Source organism: Sycon ciliatum, chromosome 13 (assembly GCF_964019385.1).
Source record: "Sycon ciliatum chromosome 13, ocSycCili1.1, whole genome shotgun sequence".
In the NCBI taxonomy this organism is placed as follows: Eukaryota; Metazoa; Porifera; class Calcarea; order Leucosolenida; family Sycettidae; genus Sycon; species Sycon ciliatum.
Genome location: NC_088655.1, coordinates 16,419,916 through 16,427,910, shown reverse-complemented (window position 1 = coordinate 16,427,910; position 7,995 = coordinate 16,419,916). Strand labels below are relative to the sequence as shown.

General features: G+C 43.6%; 1 long non-coding RNA gene across 1 annotated transcript; it reads right to left on the bottom strand.

Moving 5' to 3' along the window:
- Nucleotides 1-1,479: 1,479 nt before the first annotated feature.
- Nucleotides 1,480-7,971, bottom strand: LOC135830133 (uncharacterized). Its single transcript, XR_010555997.1, has 3 exons — nt 7,914-7,971; nt 7,074-7,150; nt 1,480-1,562 (listed from the first exon to the last, which is right to left on the bottom strand). It is a non-coding gene; the product is annotated as an uncharacterized LOC135830133 (long non-coding RNA).
- Nucleotides 7,972-7,995: the final 24 nt, after the last annotated feature.

Below are 7,995 nucleotides of genomic sequence, written 5' to 3'. Positions count from 1 at the left end.
TGTTGGTTTGCGCACTGGAGATGTGTTAGAGCTAGGTCTCAGGTCGCTGAATGCCTCAGTAGCCTGTCAGTTCTGTGCCCTATTATCGCACTTTCTGACCGTTGATCATCTTGTTACAGTCCTGGATAGTTGCTGCATAACTCGTTCTCATGTATTTCTTCTCCTTTTTTACATTTTATTACTGGCTCAGTATCCGAGTTTAAATAATGAAAGAAACAACATATTTTCTCGCTGAGGACCCTGTTACTGTTTTCAACATACAGAGAGAGAGAGAGAGAGAGAGAGAGAGAGAGAGAGAGAGAGAGAGAGAGAGAGAGAGAGAGAGAGAGAGAGAGAGAGAGAGAGAGAGAGAGAGAGAGAGAGAGAGAGAGAGAGAGAGAGAGAGAGAGAAAGCGATGTGTATGTTCAAAAGGAGTTGCAACCTACGGTGAATCTCACACCCAGTCACTGGTGCTAGATCTGCCCCTCCCCCCTCCCAAGCTGAATTGATAAAAACTAACCTGCAAACCTTCCGAAACAGGGTATATTTTGGTATAAGAACAGAGAGGTACCGGGCTGTCCAAGAGAATGCTCAATACCGAGTGGTAGAGCTGGTTCAAACAATAGGGTTTTTTTTTTTTTTTTTTTTTTCACTGCCGGAGGCGGACAATAGGTGGACAGAGAAAGTGTCTTTACTCCGAGTTTCACGCACTAAGCGATCATCAGAAAAGCTGTTTTCTGACGATCACTTAGTGCGTGAAACTCGGAGTAAAACACTTTCTCTGTCCTCCTATTGTTTTGTTTCTATATTTTGGTGTACGTGTTCTTGTGGTTGCCGTATGGGAACATCAGATTTCAAAAGCCTATAACTTCGGTATGAATGTCCACATTACTACAGTAGGCATTTGACAGGCACAACCCCACATCATAGTCCAAGGCTAAAAACATAGTGCATTGAGAAAATGATGACATGTGGTCATTCAACCATTTATATATTACATAAATTGCTTCCGATATACGCTAACTTGGTTCAGTATTGGAAGTCCACTGCACATAGGAGACGGTTTGTACCTCCAAATATTGTTCTGGGTTCATATAGGGACGATGAACCATAAAAAAAGAAAATAGATTGCTCTGACAACTTGTTTGGCCACTGGAATCCTTTCCCTAATTCTTGTTCCTATATGGGAATAATGGCAGGATACAGGTTAAGGTCATACAGATTTTGTTGCTTCTGGCAGAAGCAGTAGCAAGAAAGTGTAGGTTTGGGCCATGTCCATTAGATTCTCAAATCATTCACTTGTCTTCTGTGGAAACAAACTTGGCCTGGCAAGGCCCCCAGCTTACCCATAATAGTTAACTGCCGTGCTTATGCTTGTACCTGGAGCAGGATTACATGCTCCTGTTTCGCCCGACGTGTGATAAAATCGTTGGGCGTTTCTCTTTGCAACAACGATGAAGAGAAGCTCAACACCGCAGTGACTGATATCCGAATTCAGGCCCTGGAACTGTGAGACTTCCGAGAGAGCACCGAAAATACCGTTGTCCAAGTTGATAATCTCCACCCGAATAGCATCTTCTTCCTGAAAAATACAAGGTTTTGTTGGAGAACATGTCCTCAATCGACAAGAAAAGGTCAAGTAGCAAGCATGGCGTCACGTACACACATTCCGCAGTCTCATAAATTGAATAATGCGTGAATCTACAACCAAGTACACACAAGTTATGTTGAAGAAAGGAAAAGGACAAAATTTTACGAGTTATGATAAACTGTCCACCAACGTAACCAGATCTTATACAGTCAGCGAGTGCGAGTGCGAGTTCAAATTTACACACAAGTTAGTTGGGATAAAAGCCACCTCGTGTTTGGGGTCGAGAATACTATAGGGTTGATTTGTCCGTAGATACGCAATGACAATGTACGTGTCACGGATCACTTAGGTTGCGTTCTTTTTCATCTACCTGGAAGAGTAGAGTAATGTCACTCAACCGCTAGAGGTACAGTGCTGGCAACTGAAATCCGACCTCCCTAGCCGTGCGCTAGCCGCGTTCGCGATTCGTGCGAGACGCGGGGGGGGGGGGTCGGATTTCTGTTGTCAGCACTGTGGATGGTAGAGATAAGCGCACGGACGCTATTCTACCGGATTTAGTAGTTTAAACTTTATGTACATGAACTCGTCTGTATGGAGTTGCTGGAAATCCCGTAGCTCTACCAACTTCTACCGGCTGCTACCAATTTTTTCTTGATAGAGCCGGTAGACGAAAGTAGAATATACCCTTTTAAGAAGAAGTAGTTTCCACCCAAACCTGTGGATCAAAACGAACGCCCCCCCCCCCCCCCCAAGTGTCAGAGTAGCCTGGATACCGAGCATCAGGAGTGTCTTGTTAATCATCCCCTCCTAGCACATCCCAGCAAGAGGAGATAAACAAGAGTGTGCAACTCCTTGATGGGTTCGCATACGGCGGAATTTTCTGTAGAAGTAATATTTTGTACGACGCACGCGCCGTGAGTCTTTTGGAAAGTTTTGCCTCGTGCACTTGGGCGGACTTTACATTACAAAGTCAGTGGCCAGCATGTCTTCTCACACTGCTGTCAGGCAAAAATGGGCGTGTTCTGAAGAAGAAGAAAAAAGGTGACGCCAACAAAACATTCCGCCATGGGCCGGTGTATCTGCGGGGTGTGCAGGAGAGATCCGGAGTTGCACACTCTTCTTTATGTACTCTTGATACCAATCAAGTAAGAACACGCTTGCACTAACGGGCATTATTATTATTATTATTCGATTATTATTATTATTATTATTATTATTTTAAAACGAAGGTAAGTTATGGGTCGCAAATATCCACGCAAACACACATCCAGTCATAATAAGGCACTTGTCATAAGTATCCGAACGTTTTCGGTCCCTTCTCATCAAGGATTATACAGGGAATGGCTCAAGCTGGAAAGACTAAAACTTATATAGCGTAAAGATAATTAGATAACAACACTCGTGACAAGGTGGAAAATTATCAAGTTTAGCACGACACAAAACTCGAAGGAAAATAATAATAGTGACACCAACATTGTTATTATTATTATTATTATTATTATTATTGTAGATAGGAAAAGGACATTGTCCTTTTCCTATCTACAATTATTATTATTATTATTATAAGGTTATGGAAAGCCCAAAGAGGGGAAGGCAGCGCTTTCTTCTGTTGGGACTGTAGCTTTTGCTCGTTTTCGTTGCGCTTGCTTTCCCCTCTTTGGTCTGTCCATAACCTTGAACCTTCCAAGTTGGAAGGCTGTTGGTTAGCGCTATGCAGATGTGTTGAAGCTAGGTGTCAGGACGTCGAATGTCTCAGTACTCTGTCAGTTTTTTGCCTAGTTATTGCACTTTCTGACTGTAAATAGTACAGGTCCTCCCTTGTTAGTAGATACTCTCTGGGCCATCGAAAAAGGTATCTTATAACGAGACTTATCTTGTAGCAGGACTTGCAGCTAAAAGTGAAGTAGGCACTCCTTCGTACTTACCGGGGCTACCCTCGATACAATATAAATTATCGATGCTTCAACTCTAAGTTGAAGCATCAGATAATTGAAAATCTCCAACCTAACTTTTCCTTGGATGCAAAGGATCGTGCATGTTCACGAACACATAGATATAATACGTTTCGTCTTTCTGCTTTATCCTACGAGTTTTGGCCTTAGTCCTGCATGGTCAGTATTATCTTGTACTGAGGGTTTGGCACTCCAGGAACCTGGGAAAAGGGTCGTTATAACGAATTTTATGTACTAACAGATCATGTTGTAACCGGACCTGTAAACAGTTGTATAGACCACGTTTCGCCAGGGGACTTCAGATTTCTATTTATAACGGGGTTTATGTACTAACCGGACTCGTTATAATGAGGGAGCACTTGTATCTAGTTACGGTGGTGGAGAGTTACTCTGAACTCGTTTCCATAAGTCCTTTTCCTTTCTACTTTTATTATTGGCTCAATACCCGAGTTTCAAATTGCACACCTGATGAGCCATACGGCGAAACGTACATCGTGTGAAACAACTTGTTTTGATGTCAACTAGTCCATCACAATGTCATGCATGAGGAATACTGTAGGAGTTTGGCTTTCGGCTTGTACAATTCGTTTTCGCAAACCTTCCCCTTTCTTTACTTATATTTGATATTTATGACCCACCCAATTTGGGTGGTGTGCTGCTTTGCTGCTTTGCTGCTTCGAATTGTTATTGTTATTATTATTATTATTCCATCATTCCCTGTAGTATTTTGAGAAGAATGGAACGAACGGAACGAAAACGTTCCATACTTTTTGACACATGTTCTAATTGACTGGTGGTGATTCTTGCGTAGATGCATGCGTAGATAATATTTTTTTGTATTATCCTTTGAAACTCGGGTAATGAGCCAATAATGAAAGTAGAAAGGAAAAGGACATATGGAAACGAGTTAAGAGTTATCTTTGATATTTATGACCCTCCCAAGTTGGGTGGTGTGCTGCTTTGCTGCTTCGAATTGTAGTTAGACCGCTTTGTCAAATATCCTACTGATCTCGTCATCGTCCAGTAACAATCGACACTCTTTGTTCCGTTGGGACTGTAGCTTGTGCTCGTTTTCGTTGCGCTTGCCTTCCCCTCTATGGTCTTTCCATAACCTTGAACCTTCCAAGTCGGAAGGCTGTCGGTTAGCGCTACGGAAATGTGTTGCAGCTACGAGTCAGGACCGCGAATGTCTTAGCACTCTGTCAGTTTTATGCCTAGTTGTTGCACTTTCTGACTGTATATAGTATCTAGTTACAGTGGTGGAGAGTTACTTTAAAGGGGAAGTTAAGGCAAAAATTAAAATTTCACCGGTTGTGGTCTTCGGGGTGCTGAGTCGAATGGTCGTGGTCCGAGGAAGACGAGACGCTCCCTTCCTAATTGAATCCCAATCGAACTCGCGCACTTCCACCGAAACTGTGTGACTGCGCCCTACTAGATGGGGATTTGTATGCAAAATGTCACTAAAAGCGCCATTTCGTTCTTATACAAGCATGGATGACCGCGATTGGCCCATATGTTGTAGTCTTTTGGACGCTGAGTCGATTGGTTTTGGTCCGAAAAGGCTGAGATGCAGCGTTCCTCCTTTATTCCTAATCGAACATGGTTGAACAAGCGGTCACGTGCTCCTGCGTACACCAGTCACCTGGTCATCGTGCCTGCAGGGTACAACTTACTAGCCTGTTTGACCTTTTTTGGGTGCAGTCCTGTCACTCGAGTTGAACTCGAGTTGAACCTTGGTATGAAAGTTGTCGCCTGCTGGCGTGGTGACCAGGTGATTTGGGCACCCAGGAGCACGTGACCGCTTGTTCAACCGTGTTCGATTGGGAATAAAGGAGGAACGCTGCATCGCAGCCTTTTCGGACCAAAACCAGTCGACTCAGCGTTCAAAAGAGTACAACATATGGGCCAATCGCGGTCATCCGTGCTTTTATAAGACCGAAATGGCGCTTTTAGTGACATTTTGCATACAAATCCCCATCTAGTATAGCGCAGTCACCCAGTTTCGGTGGAAGTGCGCGAGTTCGATTGGGATTCAAGTAGGAAGGGAGCGTCTCAGCTTTCTCGGACCAAGACCATTCGACTCAACACCCCAAAGACTACAACCTTAACTTCCCCTTTAACTGGTTTCCATATGTCCTTTTCCTTTCTACTTGTAATTATTTCGGCATCACGGCTATTAATAAGAAGCTAGATGCTTTTAGGCGAGGCAGAGACAACCTGGACAGTAAGGCTCGCCGAGCGTTCTATCTCGGAGTTACACAGAGCAGATTAGAGTACGCAAGCACATCATATGTTAATTTACTACACGCTGCAGAATACGATAAGCTTCTGGGACGGAGCCGCCGAGCTGTTCGTATTGTATTTGCCTACCCTTCCCGTGCTGACGTTGAGCCCATTTTGCGTTGTCACAACCTCCCTCACTCAGCCTACGCCTCACTTTTTTAAGCTTTTCATTTTTACTTTTCGGTGCATCAGGTCCCTTGTCAGTCCCCTCACCTCCCAAATCTTCACGACCGGAAATGATGCTGCCCACACTACCTCCCAAACCAGAGGCCAAACATTCAGTAGTCTCTTTCGCCCGCCCCCCCCCCCCCCCCCCCCCAATTCAAGTCCCGGCCAGGCTATTACAGTCTCTCATTTCTTGGTGCTGACCGCTTTAATGCACTACCCGCTACCATTCGATCCCAGTGTACTTTGCCTGCTTTTCTCGCTAGCTTCTCACAATTTCTTCTTGGCCACCCTGTAAGAAGGCCATAGGCCTGTTGGGTATACCCTAGTAAAATTATAAATACTACTACTACTACTACTACTACTACTACTACTACTACTACTACTACTACTACTACTACTACTACTACTACTACTACTACTACTACTACTACTTGTACTACTACTACTACTTCACCATTATCATAAGTATACGGTCGGCGAGCGTGACAAAATGCACAACACAGACAGAGAGTACTGAGACATTCAACGACCTGATACCTAGCTCCAAGTTCCTGCAATTGTAACGAACCAAAAAGTAGGTTAGTCACAACTAGTACCATGTTGTCCTTCCAATTTGACTGCTCAGGATCTGAGTTGTAGGAAGAGAAGTATGTCCAATTGCCTTGCTATTTTTGGGATTATCCAGTAAATGTCGGTATTCTTTGTTGCCGAGGGGCTTAGCTCGTGCTCTTCTTCATTGCCCTTACCTCCCCGTCTTGCACCTTTTCTAACCTGAGCCTACCAAGTTGGAAGGTTGTTTGTTTGTGCTTTGTAGCAATTTAAGAAAACAGTATTCCTTCTGATTCTCTAACAGAATTGCGCAGACAAGTAGCAAGAACAAAGGTTTCATAGAATTCAGCGTAGTTGTGATAACAGTAAGACAGGAAAGGGACAGACGCAGATAACTAACATTATACCGCCAACATGCTGCCTATCGGTCTGAGGGTGGCTGTGTTCTGCTTCTGTGCTAGTGCAATCGACCTCGGCGAGGACGTCTCTCGTCTAGTGATGAGACAGGGTTTAGGGTTTTCTTTAAGACACAGCATGAACACCAGTGTACCTTTTTTACGCCATCGCGATAAACAATGATCCTTTCTGGTAAGGATTTCAGCTCGTTATAGTAGCTCTGGAGTATCTCTAGGAAAGAAGGACAGAAAGAAAGAAAAGACACATGTAGATACACGAAGTTGCAATCAATAATTATAATGGGTTTGCTCCCACACTGGAGCTCGCGATATTCCGCCGACTTGACTTGACACTTGAAAAACTCATCGCCGAAGTCTCAACCAATATTTTCGTAATAATTATAATGTGCATTCATTCTATGCTATCATGCATCTACTCTCATGATCAAGGAGCGATTTGTTGGCTGTAATGGATCTCTGCTCACCACTCAGTGATGTATTTTAACTGAATACCATCATAAGGAAACATCCTTATAGACGACAAATTGTTCCGTGATGACGTGTGTAAATGCAAGAATAGATGGATTGACTGCACGCATATACAATGTCATGTAATCACTTTCCAGATTTCATTTGAAAAATGTTGTCTCATCGTCGGCTGTTCAGATACACCGAAGCGCTCAAAGTCAATAGACACAACTTTGCAATGGAAACACGTTAGAAAAATGTGTTCATTCTGGAGGTTCATGTCCAGTATGCTAAAGATCCGACATCATCAGCAACATGTTACTTGAAGTACCAATGATGTGTCCCAAGGCATTCCACTAGCGAGAAAACTCAGGTGTGGTCATTTAGCCTAGCAGCTGAGGGTCAAGTAGACTTGCCCACGTACACTGTCATGATGCGGAACAAGACGGGCGAGATCATAGCAATTCAAGCATCCACGTTATTTTTTGATTCTACACAATACCTCCCCTAAGTAGATGTGCGCTCACCTTTAAAGCTTTCTTTTGTCGGTAGAAGTTCTTTTTTTCCAGGGTGATCTGTGCATTTGGTGTGAAAACGCAACCTGTGATA